Source organism: Phyllobates terribilis, unplaced genomic scaffold (assembly GCF_046119375.1).
Source record: "Phyllobates terribilis strain yellow unplaced genomic scaffold, ASM4611937v1 Scaffold_12__6_contigs__length_324123572, whole genome shotgun sequence".
Lineage (NCBI taxonomy): Eukaryota > Metazoa > Chordata > Amphibia > Anura > Dendrobatidae > Phyllobates > Phyllobates terribilis.
The window spans coordinates 75249229-75269679 of NW_027362772.1; positions in this window are offsets into that span (position 1 = coordinate 75249229).

The window sequence follows — 20451 nt, forward strand, 5'->3', positions numbered from 1 at the left end:
AAACCATGGGAGCTATGTATTTGTCGGATCTGCCAGGGTAGAGCATTCCATAAAACTTGTGCAGCACTAGAGAAGTCTTCGAGACGGAGGTGCACGGTTTAGATTATGGAGGATGTAAGTCTTACTTCAGTTGCAGAACGGAGAGCACGGGTAGGGTAGACAGAAATGAGGGAGGAGATGTAGGGTGGTGCAGAACTGTGGAGCACTTTGTGGGTGAGAGAAATAAGTTTGTATTGTATTCTGTAGCGGATGGGTAACCGGTACAATGGCTGGCACAGAGTGGAGGCGTCGGTGAAGTGGCTGGATAGAAATGACCCTGGCTGCTGCATTATTTATGGATTGCAGAGGAAAAAGTTTGGTAAGAGGGAGACCGATCAGAAGAAAGTTTGACTAGTCTAGACGAGAATGAATAAGAGCTACAGTAAGAGTTTTTGTTGTTTCAAAGGTTAGAAAAGGTCGGATTCTGGAGATGTTTTTAAGATGCAGGTGACAAAAGTGAGTGAGTGATCGGATATAAGGAATAAAGGAAATTTTTGTGTCAAATATAACCCCAAGACAGTGGGCGTGATGCTGGAGAGTTATGGTTGAACCACCCAAGCCAATTGTTATATTATGTATAAGTAGCTAAATAGAGGGAGGAAACATGAGAAGTTCAGTTTTGGAGAGATTCAGTTGCAGATAGAGGGAGGACATGATGTTAGAGACAGCAGAAAGACAATCTCTGGTATTTTGTATCAAGATGGGTGTGACAAATTGTGAAGTTGGCTATAAAGGCAATGCGTGAAGATGTGACGTCACCGCTGCACCCAAAACACTGAGACCCAAGCAGCGTTGGGGAGGTGGTGTTGTACATGCAGAGGGTGAGTACTTGATATGTTTGGTATTTTAGGTATTTTAGAGCACTTTAGGCTACTTTCTTTAAAGTGGAAAAACCCTTTAAAACATTTTGTCTCTGCAATTGCAAAGGATGCGAAAGAGACAGCAACTCTAAAACATGTTGCTGTATATATTTCATATTCAATATTTTATAAAAAATATACACCATGTCATGCACTGCATCAGGGATACTTCAGATTAGAGATGGTGCAAATTGATTTGCACCGTGATGCACACGATGTGACGACACTTCAGACCTGCTAATCAAAAGAAGAGCCGCGGACGCCGGGAGGTAGGACGTGGTTCGCAGGGCGCCCATCTGATGGCCACTGAATACTGACATGGCTACTGGACTAGTTCCTGCAAATCGATTCTCACCCTCTCTAATGCCGATACATTGGCTTAGATGCCCCCAATATCTATTCTAATGTTAAGTCATGCAAAATGACTCTGCTTGGTACACATTTACTCCAATGGATTAATTTTGCTTTCTGTTTAGAAGTATGTAATAGTCAGCATTGTGCAATTACATCAAACAGGTTTTATTCAAATGTGTGCCCCTTGCTCTCCAATGTGCACCCATCACATCTGGCAGGTCATTTATGTATTAAGCTACATAATCTTGTATAATATACTTTTTTTTTCTTTTACATTTCCAATCTTTGTCAGTTATCAGAGGAGCACTTAGCGGTAATAGCAAACTTTAATGCAGTGACTTTTTTTTGGAGAGGTCTGCACTCATCAAATTAAGTCTCGTATTTTATTTAATATGAAGATATTAAGCTGCTAGACTGTGCCATTGATTATTAGCCTTCCTATCTGCGAGCCAATTACTAGTATTAATCGCAGCACACAGTAAAGCTGTCAGAATTATCAGACCTTATAGAGCTGAGCTCAGAAGCCAGGTAATTGCTGCAAATAATAATGAGTGGATGTGTATACCTGTTTTATCTCAGCAGACTACATTTTTTATATCATAATTTTCTCTTTTTTTTCAGATCACTTTTTCCTTTTGTCCCCTTTTTCATTTTCCCTACATGCCTTCTCTAGAAAATTGCACGTTCAACCTTTACAGGTTGCTCCTTTAAACAATTCCGACAAGTGTTCAACTTCCCTGCAGTGCCTCCACAGGAGAATAGAAGAATTACACATACAACCTTAAATCACTGGCAAAGGATTCTCTTTAAACAATTCCGACAAGTGTTCAACTTCCCTGCAGTGCCTCCGCAGGAGAATAGAAAAATTACACATACAAGCTTAAATCACTGGCAAATGATTCTCTTTCAACAATTCCGACAAGTGTTCAACTTCCCTGCAGTGCCTCCACAGGAGAAAAGAAGAATTACACATCCAAGCTGAAATCAATGGAAAAGGATTCTCTTTAAGCAATTCCGACAAGTGCTCAACTTCCCTGCAGTGCCTCCGCAGGAGAATAGAATAATTACACATCCAAGTTGAGATCACTGGCAAGGGATTCTGTTTACAACCCTACCCTTAGTTGACTGAACAGTTTAGTTAAACATTGTCCTAGCACATTAGACTTCCGACAAGTATTCTACTTCCCTGCAGTGCCTTCATAGGAGAATAGAAGAATTACACATGAAAGCGGAAATCACTGGCAAAGGATTCTCTTTAAACAATTCTGACAAGTGTTCTACTTCCCTGCAGTGCCTCCGCAGGAAAATAGAAGAATTACACATTAAAGCTGAAATCACTGGCAAGGGATTCTCTTTAAACAATTCTGACAAGTGTTCAACTTCCCTGCAGTGCCTCCGCAGGAGAATAGAATAATTACACATCCAAGTTGAGATCACTGGCAAGGGATTCTGTTTACAACCCTACCCTTAGTTGACTGAACAGTTTAGTTAAACATTGTCCTAGCACATTAGACTTCCGACAAGTATTCTACTTCCCTGCAGTGCCTTCATAGGAGAATAGAAGAATTACACATGAAAGCGGAAATCACTGGCAAAGGATTCTCTTTAAACAATTCTGACAAGTGTTCTACTTCCCTGCAGTGCCTCCGCAGGAAAATAGAAGAATTACACATTAAAGCTGAAATCACTGGCAAGGGATTCTCTTTAAACAATTCTGACAAGTGTTCAACTTCCCTGCAGTGCCTCTGCAGGAGAGTAGAAGAATTACACATCCAAGCTGAAATCACTGGAAAAGGATTCTCTTTAAATAATTCCGACAAGTTTTCTACTTCCCTGCAGTGCCTCCGCAGGAGAATAGAATAATTACACATCCAAGCTGAAATCACTGGAAAAGGATTCTCTTTAAACAATTCCGACAAGTGTTCAACTTCCCTGCAGTGCCTCTGCAGGAGAGTAGAAGAATTACACATTCAAGCTGAAATCACTGGAAAAGGATTCTCTTTAAACAATTCCGACACGTTTTCTATATCCCTGCAGTACCTCCACAGGAGAAGAGAATAATTACACATCCAAGTTGAAATCACTGGCAAGGGATTCTCTTTACAACCCTACCCTTAGTTGACTGAACAGTTTAGTTAAACATTGTACTAGCACATTAGACTTCTGACAAGTGTTCTACTTCCCTGCAGTGCCTTCATAGGAGAATAGAAGAATTACACATGAAAGCGGAAATCACTGGCAAAGGATTCTCTTTAAACAATTCTGACAAGTGTTCTACTTCCCTGCAGTGCCTCCGCAGGAAAATAGAAGAATTACACATCCAAGCTGAAATCACTGGCAAGGGATTCTCTTTAAACAATTCTGACAAGTGTTCAACTTCCCTGCAGTGCCTCCGCAGGAGAGTAGAATAATTACACATCCACGCTGAAATCACTGGAAAAGGATTCTCTTTCAACAAGTCTGACAAGTGTTCTACTTCCCTGCAGTGCCTCTGTAGGAGAGTAGATTAATTACACATACAAGCCGAAATCACTGGAAAAGGATTCTCTTTCAACAATTCCGACAAGTGTTTTACTTCTCTGCAATGCCTCCGCAGGAGAATAGAAGAATTACACATCCAAACTGAAATCACTGGCAAAGGATTCCCTTTATAACCATTCCCTTACTTGACTTTACAGAGCACTTTAGTTAACCATTGATGTAGTACATTAGACCATATTGTAAAGATGAGAGATAAGCAACTTAATTAGTGGTGCCGTGGTCAGTTTTCCAGTTTTGTCCTTCGTGGCAACCGACATTCACTTCATAAAATGAAAGCTAACTCCCACCCTCAGACTTTGCATTATTTTCACCTTTTAGCAGGGTCCAGTGGCTCCTTGAATTTCACTCTTTCATCCTTTACAGAAATGTGGCCCTTACTGCCAGGACCCTTGGATTCCATCTTCGGGGTAGGTGCTCCACCTAATGAACCAAGACTGTGTCCAAAAGACTAAAATAAGGAAAAAGTTAGGTCCAAATACAATGGTGTGAAAAAGTGTTTGCCCCCTTCCTGATTTCTTATTCTTTTGCATGTTTGTCACACTTAAATGTTTCAGATCACAAAACAAATTTAAATATAAGACAAAGATAACACAAGTAAACACAAAATGCAGTTTTTAAATGAAGGTCTTTATAAGAAATTCAAACCTACCGGGCTCTGTGTGAAAGAGTGATTGCCCTCCACCTTAAAACATAAATTAACTGTAGTTTATCACATCTTTGGGAAGCTGAGTTCAATTTCTCTAGCCAGACACTGGCCTGATTACTGCCACACCTCTTCTCAATCAGGAAATCACTTAAATAGGACCTGCCTGACAAAGTGAAGTAGACCAAAAGATCCTCATAAACTAGACATCATGCTGCGATCTAAAGAAATTTAGGAACAAATGAAAAACAAAGCAATTGAGATCTATCAGTCTGGAAAAGGTTATAAAGCCATATTTAAAGCTTTGGGACTCCAGTGAACCACAGTGACAGCCATTATCCACAAATGGCGAAAACATGGAACAGTGGTGAACCTTCCCTGGAGTGGTGGGCCGACCAAAATTACCCTAAGAGCGCAGTGACGACTCATCCAAGAGGTCACAAAAGACCCCACAACAACATCCAAACAACTGCAGGCCTCATTTGCCTCAGCTAAGGTCAGTGTTCATGACTCCATCATAAGAAAGAGACTGGGCAAAATGGCATGCATGGCAGAGTTCCAAGACAAAAACCTCTGCTGAGAAAAAAGAACATAAATGCTCCTCTCAGTTTTGCTAGAAAACATCTTGATGATCTCCAAGACTTTTGGGATAATACTCTGTGGACGGACTAGACAATAGTTGAACTTTTTGGAAGGTGTATGTCCCATTACATCTGGCATAGAAGTAACACAGCATTTCAGAAAAGGAACATCATACCAACAGTAAAATATGGTGGTGGTAGTGTGATGGTCGTGGGCTGTTTTGCTGCTTTAAGACCTGGAAGACTTGCTGTGGTAAATAGAACCATGAATTCTGCTGTCTGCCAAAAAATCCTGAAGGAGAATGTCTGGCCATCTGTTTCTGACCTCAAGCTGAAACGCTTTTGGGTTATGCAGCAGGACAATGATCCAAAACACATCAGCAAGTCCACCTCTGAATGGCTTAAAAAAACAAAATTAAGACTTTGGAGTGGTCTAGTCAATGTCCTAACCTTAATCCAATTAGGATGCTGTGGCATGACCTTAAGAAGGAGGTTCATGCTCAGAAACCTCCAATGTGGCTGAATTACAACAATTTTGCAAAGATGAGTGGCCAACATTCCTCCAGAGCGTTGTAAAGACTCATTGTCAGTTATCGCAAACGCTTGATTGCAGTTGTTGCTACTAAGGGCCCAACCAGTTATTAGGTTTAGGGGGCAATCATTTTTCACACAGGACCCTGTAGGTTTGGATTTCTGTTTCCCTTTAATAATAAAAATCTTCTTTTAAAAACTGCATGTTGTGTTTACTTGTGTTATCTTTGTCTAATATTTTAATTTGTTTTATGATCTGAAACATTTAAGTGTGACAAACCTGCAAAATAATAAGGAACCATGAAGGGGGCAAACACTTTTTCACACCACTGTACATAGTCAGGGAAAGTGGGGTCAGAGTTAAAAGGATCAAGCAGAGTAAATAGATAGAAGAGATATCAGTTCAAAAGTCTAACCAGATAGGTCATCCAGAACTTAATCAGAGGAATGATTAGGAATGCAGCCAGATAAAAACACAGAACTACAGTCCAAATATTTAAAAGAGTATGCAATGGGTGGCATGGGTAAAAGAGCATTGGTTCGTTGACCAGTCCTTGCGTGCTGATCAGCCAGACCATCTAATAATGTCCAAAATGAAGTGTCTAAAATAGTGTCAAAAATGAAGACAGGTCATGATCAGGAACATTCGGTATGGGAGCAGGAATGGGTATGTTTGTAACAGAAAACCCTTTATAAATACTTTTATTTGTTGATGGAAACTGAAAGTAATGGTACAGAATCTATTGTCTTGGGTCTACCTTGCTGTGGTTAGTGATGAGTGAATTAAATTCAGCAGTTCTCTTAAATTCCATCATATTTATTCTATACTAATTCAATGCCTCTTATTATTGTCTAGAAGCTCTGTGTGTGGTAGCTTAGCAGGACTTAATATGAATGCCACAAACAGAACTTGCACTATCACTCCATCTAGCAAATCCCAGAGGGTGCCCTGGCCTTCATACTTTAATATCTATAAAGGGATTTCTCTGGCATTACAGAGGGAACCCTGGGTTGGGTGCATGGAGTGGCTGCTGGCAGAGAATGGTCAGAATGCCGAGTCAATATAAAAAGGTCTAAAACAGGAGCAAAATAGTCAAAAACATGGGCCATGGTCAGAAACCAGACTAAAACTAACTGGACAGTAGCAGAAAAACAGGAGTGAACCAGGGTAAGAGAACTTTTAACTGGCAGGTAGAAGTAAGGTTTATATAGTGTGAGCCACCCCCAAGGCTCACAGATGGGAGTAAACTAGATGACCAAGTTAAGGAGTTAACGTTCAACCTCCTTGTTTGGATGGCAACTGTAGTCCAAGAATATCCACCCAAACTGCTCCACTCTCGCCCAAGGTCACCTAAGGACAGAGGCAAATGGAATGAACATAAGCATGGTATCTTTTCCACTTCTCCAATGCGCTCAATGTCTTCTTCCTTCATCTTTATTTTGCGTCTATGCTCCTGGAGCTGAGTAGGCCTCTGAAGCCATGATGTTCATTGCCCAGGACACTGACATGTTATCAAAGACTTATCTGCGTGCAAAGACCCGGTTCAGAGTGAAGATGGCGGAAATATACATAGCGTACAATGGAGGAGTAAAGAAGAATCCAGGAGGAGCTGCACATAGGCTGCGGCAGTAGGACAGGTGAGTGGTCAAGTATAATTTTTTTCACCAACTTCCCGCCCTTAATAAATGACAGAAATGGTGGCCAGCAGGCCACCAATTTGCTGGATTTGCCCAAAAGAAATCCTGAAAAATTCAAATTCTAGATGATCAAAATTTTTGGTGTAATTGAAGGCAAATTCAATTTGCTTCGAATGGATGAATTTATCTCTAATATATGGCAGACATTTTTACAACGTACATCAAACATTATATTGGTCCCCAAAAGTTCAGCAGAAATTTTATGGGATGACTCACTAATAACCTACTACATCCTATTGATGACTTGTACAATGATAACGATAACATTATAAATGATAATGCACATGTTCTGTATAGATGAAGCTCGGACCTCCAGAATAATCAAATAGTAGTCAAGGGACCCCAGCCTGATCTGTCTATGTGTTATATACAGTAGATGACTACTGGTGTAATAAGGATTCAGGATTCTTGATAATTTATTGCTTTATGTAAATATTTCCCGGCAGTCATCATTAATAAAAAGGTAAGTAATGACATTGACAGCGTAGCTAATGAAATGAAGTTTCTTTCGGATACGATGACATCCACTGGGCTGAAAGAAGGTGGAATATATTTTACCTCTCCCAAATCATACTGATACTTATAATACCAAATTTTAATTGTATGCAATATTACATTATTTCTAGGCTTTTTATGCCTTTGTTTTTACCAAAGAGCCAAGCTATGTTTTTATTCCTTGTACATAAATGGACGTAAATAAATCCCCCGATGGATTTTTCTGTCTTACTGTAATTTGTCCATGTCATCCAGAATGATTCATGGATTTTGGTTATTAGTTTGTGTGCCTCACAGTCTCCTGTGTCTTAGGTATTTTTCCACCAGAGGAATTGGTATAATATTGCTAGGGTATTCCTGGGTGATGGAGACTGACTAATGGGACCACCAGCAGGGGTGTATCTATAGGGAGAGCAGAGGTCACGGTGATGACAGAGGGAGTCACTTAAAGAGACTGCAAAAAAAAATATATATATATACTGTATATTTATGCTGGAGGTCTGTTTCCACCCTAGAAAAATCTCTAACAAGCAGCCTAGATTCTTTGCTGATGCATTTTATCTACATTCAGGCTCGGACTGGCCCATCGGAGAACAGGACAATCCTCTGGTAGGCCCCTCTGAATGAGTACTAATGAGCAGTGCTATTACGCTTGATTCACAATTTGCAGAAAAAGGTTTCATCTAATCATTCATTAAATAAGCTATTCAAATTAATATTACATAGAAGCAAAAATAAATTTGTGTACTAGGGTCAGGTTACTTTTGCATGTGGCTGAACAGCGGGGCTCAAGAATCAATGTTACTGGTGGGCCTTTGCCAACCCAGTCTGACGCTGTCTGCATTGATACATTATATCATATACTACAGGTAGATTTTGTCTTCTGGTGGTCACGTAACATTGTTGTGTTATGTGACCACTGCACCCAGTGTCAGACAGGAAAACATTGAGCCCACCATTCATCTATACAAAATCATTGCATTAGCATGAAAAGGTTTTAGTTCAAACCAGGGCAAATTTTCGTCCGGCACTGCATTTTATGTTATTGCCATAAGATATACATTGTTAGGATTCAACTCTGTTTGCCTGTTCATTCAGTCGATAAGTGATCGATCACATGTGATTTGAATACAAGTGCCAATGAACTAATCTTTCTGCTTCTTGGAATATCAATGTTAAAGCATTAAAAGAAGCAGGGAGAGAAATTAGTCGCATACGACCACAAGTATGTAAATCGCCATTGGATTTTTCCTCCACCATTGTATGAAATGGTTTCTTCATCCTTGGGATGCAAATACAATTGAAACCAGGGGTCCAATGCCATTCTGGGGTCTTATAATGGCAGTGAAGATAGGCCAGGGTCCACCAGTGGATTCTCCACTTCTCCAGTGGGCAAGTCAGATGCTGGTTGCAGCCTTTCAACATTCCATTAGTGTGGCCACTGATTAGCATCAGAGCTCAGATGACGTAACATGACACATGACAGCCAAGGGACACAGTGCTGATATTTAAGGAACGGCGCTTGTCCAGACGGCAAGTATACACTTTTTTTTTTATTTTATGATGGGAAATTATGCAAAATAAATCAAGTTATTTACAATAAGATACATGTGGATGGGTTTCTGAGCAAAAATGAACATGGAAAAACAAGCAAGTTTCTGATTTTAAATTCTGCTGGATATTAAATATGTTCAAAGAATATGAATTCCTTCTGGGATATTTTCATTTACCGTACTTAAATCAAAGTATTTTGGGCAAAAAAAGCATTTTTTACATTTGGGTTTCATTAAAAAAATTGCACTTTACAAGCTGCAGAATGAGTCAACTGGGAATCCACCAGTGAGTCTCTCTGTTCTGACAAAGAGTTTGCAACTCTTGTACCTGTCTTTCTCAGAGCTTCTCTAATCTGATTTATGACAAATTTAAAGATCAGTTCAACTTCAATAGGGTAGACACAGAGCAGTTCAGAAAAAGACAAATAAAAGAGTTCTAAACTCCCGTCAGAACAAACTCACTGATGGATTCTCAGTCAACTCATTCTGCAATCATCAATATGCAGGAAAACAGTGCAAACCCAATTACAAAAATGACTTTGAAGAGCAACCATCATTTTAATTTTTATTTCAGAAATTATCTTCTCAGAGGCATCCACTTCTTTCTCCTACTGGACTTATCTTTTATTCTCAATAGCCTTGATGGGCTGTGTAGGTGCAGTTTCCTCTGCCCTACTGTGGGCAGAGTATATGACATCACTGCACAAGCGCCGAGCAGCATCATCCCTCTCATTTCTGGTGGCAGAGAAAAAAAGACAATAAAGGAGAAAGCTTCCGGTACGTTGGAGCCAGAATGACATCGCTCGGTTCCTGATCAGCAAGTCTCTTTACTCGCTCAGCGGTTCAGCATCCTATTTCTTCCACCACTGGAGCCCTGGATCTACAAATCGGTCACCACACTAGTCCCATGAGCTCAGTCCTGTTTTGGCCCATTACCTTCAACATTACAAGCTCCGGGGTTCATGACTCGCCATCCTTTCCACGGATCCTTCTCCAGAAGGCCACCATGTCTCATTTTCACTTCTTAGCCACTTCAGGATCTCGCTATCCCTGACCTTTGGGTCTCCTCTTTCTATGGATCACTCTTTAGGCAGCACTGCTCACTTAGCACTCCAAACTCAAACCCACTAACCACAGGAAGCTGTAATACTAACCCTACCCCCTGTGGGCTAATCCCAAACATTAATTCTATTTTACCCTAATGTCACTACCTATGCTACAGTCAACTATCTTTCCCTATTCTACCTATCTTATACACTATACATTTCATTACTATACACTATAATACCTTACATTATCCAATCCTACATTACACATTACTTACATTTCCCACCCCCTATGGGCTAGTCCCAAAAGTTAATTATATTTTACCCTGTCACTACCCATACTACAGTCAACTATCTTTCCCTATTCTACCTATCTTATACACTATGCATTACACTATAATAACTTACATTATCCCATCCTACATTTTACATTACTAACATTTCCCACCCCCTATGGGCTAGTCCCAAAATGTAATTCTATTTTACCTTAATGTCACTATACATTACTAACATTGCTTATCTCACACTACTACAACACAATTCACACGACGCTATACAAAAAACGCAAGACATAATACACACACAACACAATTTTAGTCTTCAGGGGTAGAAATGCGACAGCAGAGTCCACCATCCTTACACTTATAAAAATAAAAATCCATTTAATATCTAACACAGACGATTATTTACCACAGTAGATGAAAATGAAATCTAGAGTAGGTGCCATTGACCAGAATGGGGTTACACGGGCGCCGTACATTATATTGTCTCCCTTATTACTTGACAGCTCTCATATTGGTTTTATTAACATCACAAGGTCTAGAAGCTGAATATTGATCATGCATAAAAATAGCACCGCGTCTCCTTCTCCACCAAACACCCACAACCCCTTCAGGGCTCATGAAATGACAACTTCAAAAATAAAAAGTCTTCAACTTTGTATCTCTCGCAAATAAAAATGATGGAGCTGGCCGAAAGCAATGCCACCGAAGGCAGCCAAGCAAGCGATGTTTACCACCTCCTGTATTTTTTCCTTCTAACCGTGCCCATTAAAAATAAAAAAAAAAAGCGTAGGATTAAATATCCGCTGTCTTCACAGGGAACACTTATCATATCAGATGTCAGTTGGGAAAAAAATTATATCTGCCTTATAAAAAGATTTGCTGACTTGCAGAACGCCTTTTTTTTTTCACTGTCTGTTCCTCTCATCCGTCGTTGCAGCGTTTCATGGGTTAACGCCGTGCATGGTACAGAAAGGGAGTGACGGAGCAATGCATACCGGGTAAAAAAAAAAAAAAAAAAAATCAATATGTTTTTATCCAGATCAGAATATTAAGTGGCATTGGGGACGAGCTGTAGATTCTTCGCTCTGTCTGAGCCGTCGATCCTTCTGCGCTTCCCTGTTACATTTTCAAAGACCAACATGTGGGTTCTATTGTATCAGAGGATTTATAGCCCACAGCTATGGGGGTAGGGGGAGCTCCGAGTTTGATCTCTGTCTTTTAAATTCCTTTTTATTTTCACGACATAAGGAGAAAAAAAAAAAATCAAGCGCTGAGAGATAATCCCAAGCAGAGCCATCCGTTGTATAACGATCCTTCATAATATAGTATTATCGGAAGTACCTCTGAAATCTTGGGGAAAAAGAAGCGTCATTTATTTTTTTGGTATAAATATAAGAGACTTTGGTTGATTTAAGTGCTCATTCTCTCTCTTCTTTTGGCTGGAATGAGATCCAAAATGTACCTTAGGGTAATAAATATTATTTTCGCTTGGCTACTCAAATATTTCTGGAGAACGTCCAACGGAAAGCTTTGCCAGGATCGGCATTTTGTTACAATATTTTAGATGATGTCAGAGTTAAGTGCGAGAAGTCATTCTTCTTATCAACCATCAATGGTTTATTTATTAATGTAGACGTATTATGGTGACAGATTGCGGAACGTTGAGCATTTTAAGAAATGTTGTCCAAATAATGTGTCATCCATTGATCCCCTCTTGGGATCATCTCTCATCTTCCAAACCTCATGCACCAGTGTTCTCCAAGCAGGGATTCCTTAACAATGGCTAAATGAGGAAACGAGGTCTCTCCGGGTCAGAGCCTTTTCCAGCCAAGAAGAACTTGGATATTTATTGGGAGGTATCTTCTTTAAGACAACACAGAAGACTTCAGCTTTTCCACAGTTGCAAAAGCAGCCAGGCAATATGAGCGCAGTGTTATTGGAGAGAAGCAATGTCCAGCGATAGTGTCACGAAAGATGTAGGAAAGACTAAGTGCAACACGAAGGGAAGAGGGGAAGGGAGCCCAGGCACTAGGGAAAGGGGGAGTGGAGACCTCCTAGGCTGATCTGATATCACCCTGTCTCCCCTATCATCCCTATATTGGTTCCACACCAATCACCACAAAGGAACTTAAACCCTGTATTTCTCTAGAGATTGGCCCTGGAAAGGGAAGGGGGGTGAGCGCTAGTCAGTCCCCACTAACAACTAAAGGCAACAAGGAAGACAAACACAGGGGAAAATAGCTTAGCTTGAGCCGACTTCAGAGAGATTACACAACACATCCTCGTAGCACCAGAGAGGAAGTAAGCAGACTGCAATAGCTCCAAGCCTTCACAAGGGAACACGTGAATATCACTGACACCTCCCTGTAGCAAACAGAAAGTATTTAAACACCCAGGCCTGGGTGTCAATTGGCAGGAGGGAGGTAGCCACTGGGACCTAGAGTGAGAAAGATCTAAGAAAGTGTCTGTAATGCGAAACGAAGAGATCTTCTGCAACCAACTGCAGGGTGACTGTCTGTCACATCTGACACACCCGTGACAAATAGTGGGTAGATATAAGCCGATCGATCCACGAAGGATCAAGTTTGAGTCAAATTTCTAGAAGTTCACAGTGTCACGAGAATTCAAACATTTTGAGATTTGATTCGTGGTTCAAAAGTAAAAATAACTTGCCCCGGTCCGCACTGCTGAAGCATCAAAGAGTGGATTCATGTCTTCTTGCGTGGCCGTGCAACCTCCTCATAATGCCCTGCAGCTATGACATCTAGCGGATTATCACATCTTGTACAGTTATAATGTGGCGTGGGGCAGTAGCCATGGGCGATGCAATTTTCTGTGGCATCCCAGCGTGTTACATGAAAGTGGAGGTCCTGGCTAGGTGTGTTGACTTGTGCTGTGAGGGCCTTACGGTCATGCAGGCCACATGTAACTGTTGCTGTGGGTTTGCCAGGACCAGATGGTTCACAGTTCAGTGAGGGAGACCACCATTCCAAAATAAACTCTTTACTAAACAGTAACTTGGTAAGGGTTATATACTGTATAAGGGATATCGGGTACAAAGTCTTTTGGACGTTTCCGTTACAATTTGAAGCATTTTCCACACAGTTTCCTTCCTTAGGCCACGGCCCCACAAGCAGTATTTTGATAGCCAAAGCCAGGAGTGGGTGACTTGTTTCTATTATACCTTTTCTCTGATTGTTCCTCACCTGGTTTTGGCTCCCACTCCTGAGAAAAAATACGGACCGAATACTGAACAAATACTGATAGTGGGGCCGTGGCCTTAGTAGTATACTCCAGGGATCTCAATGTTTGCTGTTTCTCACTACTTCACCAAAACCCAGCTTTAACACTACAGTCCTGATCAACAAGTGTCATCTACTTGTTCTGCAGTTTCACTTACCATTACTGTGGCCCTTGAACTCCCGCTTGGGACCTTTCACTTGTCCCATGTACTCAGACCTGCTTAGGCCTGTCATCTTCCAGTGTTGCAAGCTCGGGGTCTCGTGGCTAGGCGTCCTTTCCTGGGACACCTCTCTGGAAGGCCACGCTGTCTCTCTGTCATGTATGCAAAGAATCTTGCTATCACTTCTCTTCGGTCTCCTCTTATTTAGGGTCACCCTCGAATGTGGCAGTGTGCACCTTGAACCTTTTGGTCCGCTCTCTAAGCACTCTGGCCCTATTTGACTTTCCATCAGGAAGTTCTCCGCTGTCTCCCACACAGCACCTCCCATTCTGGGATAGTCCCAAACATTAACGCTAACTGTTCCTACAGTCAAACTACACATTACACATACTTCAACAACAATACTTGCTTCTTCACGGGGGAAACGTGGACAGCATGTCCATATTCTTACACAGTGGTGGTCAGTACCGGGGCCATCAAAGATCAGCGGTTCCCAATGCAGCACAGTTCATACAACAAAGTTATTTTCTACCTCCAGAGTCACTGGCTAAGTCTCTCTCCTGTGGAGTGTAAGCTCTTATTGTCAACGGGGTCCACTCTCTCCTGTAGAGTGTAAGTGACTCGCCCCCTGGGCCGTGGAGTACCCAGAACCGGGCCTTCTTGTGTACGGTGCTGATGGGGGTAGTAGTGGCAACCTGGTCCCATGGCTCAGGGCAGTCAGACCAATGTTGTGGCAGTCTATTTATAGATTTGTGAATATCTGACTACGCCACCCGTGGATTGCGGTCAGGGATAACTGCCACTGCGAGGCAGACCGCTGAGGCTGGTGTTGGTGTGCAGCACAGGGGTAGGATAACTCCCCACGGGAAGAGTGTAGCCTCAGGGCAGTGTAGGTGGATGCTGGGGGTGATAGTGCTGGCCGCAATAGTAAAAGTTCAGAGCCCGTTTCAAAACAGTTCTGGGTCTTTATTGTAGATGTTATTAATGACCCAACAGTAGTACCGGTTAGGAATGGGCCTGGGTATCTGAGAGAATTCGGGGAACCCCACTGGTCAGGGTGAGTGTGTAGGCCTACCGTTCTCTCTATGCTCTTTCTGACTATCCCCCTCTTCGTGGTGTAATAGCCCACGTCCCTGAGCTGGCCGTGTACTTCTCGCCCGTATGGCTTGCGACTCGGGCCTTGGGTACCTTTTGCTTTCTCCTCGCTGTACTGGTCCCTCTGTGTGGCGGAGCCTCCAGGCTTCTTAGGCCAAGGGACTTGAAATCCCTCGCGGGTTGGTTCTCTGCTGCTGGGCTTATAACCCTGACAGCCTCGGACCCCAATGTCCGGTTGTGTGATTCTCTCAGCCAGGATCGGCTCTCGTCGCCTCTGTCCCTGGCTCGCAGTCTCTCCTCTGCCTCACGGACTCCTCAGCTGCTGCTGACCTGTCCCTTTTCTCTGAGAACCCTTCTGGTCACTACAGAAGTGGGTTCTGGTCTCTCTAACCCTGCCCCAGTTCCAGCTTTTATAGGGCAGCCCACTCCCCCTACTGGCCTGGGACAGGAGGTGCTGCATGCTAATGGTCCCTAAACCAGGGAACCTCCCTCCTGCTCTCAGACACAGATTATTATTTGTGGCATCCAGGCCTGGGGTGACACATAAGCTCCTATGGTCAGTGTGGTCCTCTCTCTCTTTCTCCTGTAAAGTGTAAGCTCTTATTGTCAATGGGGTCCCCTCTCTCTCTCTTTCTCCTGTAGAGTGTAAGCTCTTATGGTCAGTGGGGTCCTCTCTCTCTCCTGTAGAATGTAAGATCTTATGGTCAGCGGGGTCCTCTCTCTCTCCTGTAGAGTGTAAGCTCTTATGGTCAGCGGGGTCCTCTCCTGTAGGGTGTAAGCTCGTATGGTCAGTGGGTTCCTCTTTCTCTTCTGTAGAGTGTAAGCTGTTATGGTCAGCGAGGTCCTTACTCTCCTGTAGAGTGTAAGCTTTTATGGTCAGCAGGGTCCTCTCTCTTCTGTAGAGTGCAATCTCTTATGGTCAGTGGGGTCCTCTCTCTCTCTCCTGTAGAGTGTAAGCTCTTATGGTCAGCGGGGTCCTCTCTCTCCTGTAGAGTGTAATCTCTTATGGTCAGCGGGGTCCTCTCTCTCTCCTGTAGAGTGTAAGCTCTTATGGTCAGCGGGGTCCTCTCTCTCTCCTGTAGAGTGTAAGCTCTTATGGTCAGCGGGGTCCTCTCTCTCTTTCCTGTAGAGTGTAAGCTCTTATGGTCAGTGGGATTGCGTTTCACTCATTCTGCTCCCCCACATGTATTATTTTCCAAGTAATTACAAGCTTTCCAGCATTGAGATTTGGACAAATTTAATTGGGGAAACATTTGGCAAAGTCGGTGAATTCGTTTTCAAAAGATCCGCTCATCACTAGTCAATGCAACTAAGTAAAAATATAATGTGATGCATGAATTATGTAATGCTTAATTGGCCCAGTAAAGATTTTTGAAGTATAAATAAATGTTGAGTTTTCAAGGAAAAGAAGAATTCCTGGTGGTAATAAGGTTCAGAATAAGGATCATGCAAACACAGGCCAACTAAATAGAAATCTGGACAACCCATGTATGATATAGGAGTAACGGAGGAAACTAGAGAAGAGCAACTTGAACTCCAGAACCTGCTCTTGACCCCAAGTCAATAGTGTTTTTCATGCAATGAAGGAACAGCCCTACAGATAAGTCCTTTCTTCATTCATTACCAATGGTCTTTGTAGCCCTCTGATGGACGTAGTGAATTAAAAGCGAGGTTTCCAAAATCTGTGATCTTGACCACATTGTACCAACTCCTGTTAATAATTAAAAGTAACTAGCTGCAATTAATCAACTCGCACGTTGTGGACAACGATCCTTTAAGATGGAAAGTCTCATCGTGCGGAATAAATTGCTTTGTTCCTTTCTTGGTTCATGAAGTCAATCAATTCCGAACCATGTTATTTGCCTGTCGATAGACTTGTTCAGACAGAGCAGTCCAGCTGGAAATGCCATTCTCATGTATGTAGGAACGTGACAATGAGACAACTCCTTTGTAGCTAATAATAGCTTGACTTTATCCCAAGATTAACCTTTGAATATGTTTCTAATTAGTTTTTGCTTTTAATTATTTTTTGGACAACTCATTTATCTTGAAGTGCGCACATGTATCTGGCAGGACGTTTAATCATTATTTAATCATTCCCATCATAAAGAAGTCATTATATCCTTTTGTTTCCTAATGTAGATATGAGGTTTTATAAAACTTATGGGATTTCCTACACCTACACATAAGTCATTCAAGAAATAAATAAATTACTTAAGGCAGCCTGTGGTTTCAGGATAAGCTGTCATGAGTAGAGTACCAGCTATCTCTGAGCTAGTGAGTGGAGACTGGCTGCTATGATGTTTCCCATACACAGCGCACACAAACAAATGAAGGATTCCTGCTCTCTTGTCTCTATGTAGCACATGTTCTGCATGAACGACATTATGCACCAGTACTAAGCAGAATAGCTGGGAATACAACACAGGGGTGAGATAAAACACTCATTTGAAAGAAGCAGCATGAATCTATCTGTGTCTCTCTGCCTTTTTAGATTTTGCCTCCTCCTCCCGTTCAACTCTCCGCAGACTTCAATAAGTAGCTGTGACGCTCGCAAGCCCTGCCCTGGGAAAAGATAGGGGGATACTCGGAGCCGGGTCAGATGTTGAGAGGGAATGCAGCCGTGGCCTGGACCCGTTCCGTGCCCAGGGCCGTCACATTAAAAATGATGTTAGGGCTTTCCGGGTTGAGTGATAATTTGTCGACTACGCCACCTCTGGTGTCTGGTGAAGGGGCCACCAGCGCCGCTACAGTCCGCTGAGGCCTGGTGTCATGGCGGCTAGCGTTATTACTGCTCCCCACAGACGGAGCAAGGCCTCAGGGCAGGCAAACAGGACAAAGGGGGGTAGCAGTAGCGCGGGGAGTACGGGCACCGTGTCGCGTGGTATGGCGCGTAATGAACAGTCCGGAGGCCATAGAGATGAATTTCCAAGGCTTTACTCACAGTTCTCTCAAGCAGCGCAAGGCTTCTCCTTGCTCCTCACGGAGTCCTGCGGCCACCAGGAACGGGGGTCCGACTACCTCCGAGGAAGTCCAGTGTGAGGCAGCATCCCTACACCAGAGTGTTCCTGCACTACAGACTTTACCCTTTCCCGTCTGTGCGTGTGTAGTAGATAGGCCAGGTCTCCCTCTGAGCTCCTCTCAGGTATAGGGCTCGGGTGGCAATTCCTCTCCATCTGAAGCCCGGCGGGATCCTCAGGGCCTAACCGGGCTTTCCCATCCTGGACATAGAGTACGAAGTCGGGTGTCGGGGGCCGGTAAGCCTCTTGCAGCCGGAATCCCTCTGAATAGATCAGGTAGGCGAGGACAGGTGGCGTGCTCCACTCCGTCTGCATCCTCCCCGGGACCCATTTGCTAGGGAGCCACACTCTAAAGCTCCCGGGCCTTCTTGATCCTGGTCCTTGGCCGGGTTGAGACATTCCTTGTCTGCAACCTACCTCTCGTCCCATAGATCGGGGTACGAGGGCTGTGTCCCATGCCGGTGCAGGCCCACACAGGATCTGCGCTCCCGGAGGGAAGTCACATCACACACAGTTCATGACAGCACAGTACGACCACTAAGAAGGTCAGTCTTCTATTGAGCAACACAGATCTAAGCAGTTTTCAGATCCAATGACAAATTAAGCAGGCATGGAGAGAAGAAGTGGCCCATAAGTGGAGAAAGAAGTTTCTCATATTTACTTTTTCTATTGTTTTAGACACACTTGAATTATTTATCTTTCCCAAGAATTGTTGGGCCTGTAAGGGTTTTCCAACCACAGACATCTACGGCATTTGCTATTAATGTCTGATTCATGGTTGTACCATCTCTGAGATATACATTCATCATAGGTGCATGGAAGCCTGGCAGTCTTTTGCCTGTCTGAAACTAAAGTAGCCTACACACAAAACTGCAGATAATCGTGGATAATTTAGAATTTTGTTTGCATTTAGATGGTAATTTTCTCCTTCCGCTGATCAATTTTGTTTAGCTTTGATCAAGGCCGGTGTCAACAATGTTGAAAAGTGGGCAGGTTTGGGCTAATTGCACCTCTCGCAGCCTACTACTGACCAAATTGCTAGTCGAAAGGACTGTTTAGACTTCAATCACAGTTGGAATGAGCAACTGGCAAACTCCTGTCTTCATGGTGAAATTATTGGTCCAAGGCACAAAGCCAAGCTTGGCATCAACTGTTGAGGCTGGTCATGGGAAAGCAACACTTAGGGGTTAAGATCAGCAATCTTTGGTCATTGAGAGTTGAAACCAAAACTGCAAACATGCCCTCAGTTCCTCGCTATAAGGGAATTCTGGAAATTGTAATTTTGCTGGGGTGTCAAAGTTTTCTGATTCCTGCAATAAAGTGTATTGCGAAAACCCAAAAATTGTGAAAGAAGATGGGTTCAAAGTAGCCTATATGCATTGGAGGAAAGTTTTTTTTGAATGCGCTCATTTTCGATGGGTGATCAAACTATTTAATGTACTGTAGATGGGGGTCTCCCGATTATACTCTGGCAGATGTTTGGGAAACAATGATTATATATGTTGAATAACAGTACCAGATTGTTGAGTTCTCAGTGATGATAAGCTGCCGACAGGGGTATTTGGTATCTTCTTTCTCCGCTCCTCCCACTAAAAACTTACATGCTTGGCTGAACCCAAAGCTTTGAGGAGTAGCTGACAACCAAATCAGAGTTTGATTGACAATTATTAAAGGTGTATATAGTCTGGAAAGGAAAAAAAGGATACGGGTACACATAGAGAATTAGAACGGGTTGTTCCCGTTAAGAAAATCTTCGCATACTGCTTCAGTTTGTTCTAAAATACCATGTAGAAATTCAAAGACAACTGTTATGTTCTGCTACCAGAGCTAAGGAAAGAGAGGAGATCTGTCCCTACGATAGAACTCAGCTTAATCCCTACGATGTAACAGGGAACCTGATCCTGCGATCAGACCTGCTAAAGTCCTAAGCTAGTCTGTACGGAGACCTATAGATGTGGGGAAGGAATCCCTACAAGTACTAAGGACTGGGAGGAATATGGGACACCTCCTAACAGAAATAGTAGCAGACAGACGAACAAACAAAATATATAGAACATAGAGGTCAGTAGACCAAGCAAACTAACAGAGCAAGACACAGAGCACAGGCAAGCTAGAAAGTAGATATACAATGAAGTCCAGCAAAGCCAGAAGGGCGGAGCAGGATTAAATAGGCCAACAAGGTCATGTGACCAGCAAAGGAAAAAAAACCTAAGAGCAAGGTTCTAACAGTACCCCCCCTTCTAAGAGGATCCTCCGGATCCCCTAGGACCAGGCTTATCAGGAAATCTCCTGTGAAACGCTCTGATAA